Below are 796 nucleotides of genomic sequence, written 5' to 3' on the forward strand. Positions count from 1 at the left end.
TACATTGCAATCCAGGCCTATCTCAAGAAACAAGAAAAATCCCAAATACAAAATCTAACAGCACACCTAAGGGAAATAGAAGCAGAGCAGCAAAGACACCCCAAACCCAGCAGAAGAAGAGAAACAATAAAGATCAGAGCAGAAATAAACAATATAGAACCTACAAAAACTGTAGGGCAGATCAATGAAACCAAGAGTTGGTTCTTTGAAAAAATAAACAAAATGGATAAACCTCTAGCCAGGCTTCTCAAAAAGAAAAGGGAGAGGACCCAAGTAGATAAAATCATGAATGAAAATGGAATTATTACAACCAATCCTTCAGAAATACAAGCAATTATCAGGGAATACTATGAAAAATTATTTGCCAACAAACTGGACAACCTGGAAGAAATGGACAAATTCCTAAACACCCACACACTTCCTAAACTCAAACAGGAAGAAACAGAAACCTTGAACACACCTATAACCAGCGAAGAAATTGAATCGGTTATCAAAAATCTCCCAACAAATAAGAGTCCAGGACCAGATGGCTTCCCTGGGGAATTCTACCAGACATTTAAAGATAATACCTATCCTTCTCAAGATATTCCAAAAAATAGAAAGGAAAGGAAAACTTCCAGATTCATTCTATGAAGCTAGCATTACTTTGATTCCTAAACCAGACAGAGACCCAGTAAAAAAGGAGAACTACAGGCCAATATCCCTGATGAATATGGATGCAAAAATTCTCAATAAGATACTAGCAAATCGAATTCAACAGCTTATAAAAAGAATTATTCACCATGATCAAGTGGGA

The sequence above is a fragment of the Panthera pardus genome, unplaced genomic scaffold, assembly GCF_024362965.1.
Source record: "Panthera pardus isolate Hobbes unplaced genomic scaffold, ASM2436296v1 HiC_scaffold_24, whole genome shotgun sequence".
In the NCBI taxonomy this organism is placed as follows: domain Eukaryota; kingdom Metazoa; phylum Chordata; class Mammalia; order Carnivora; family Felidae; genus Panthera; species Panthera pardus.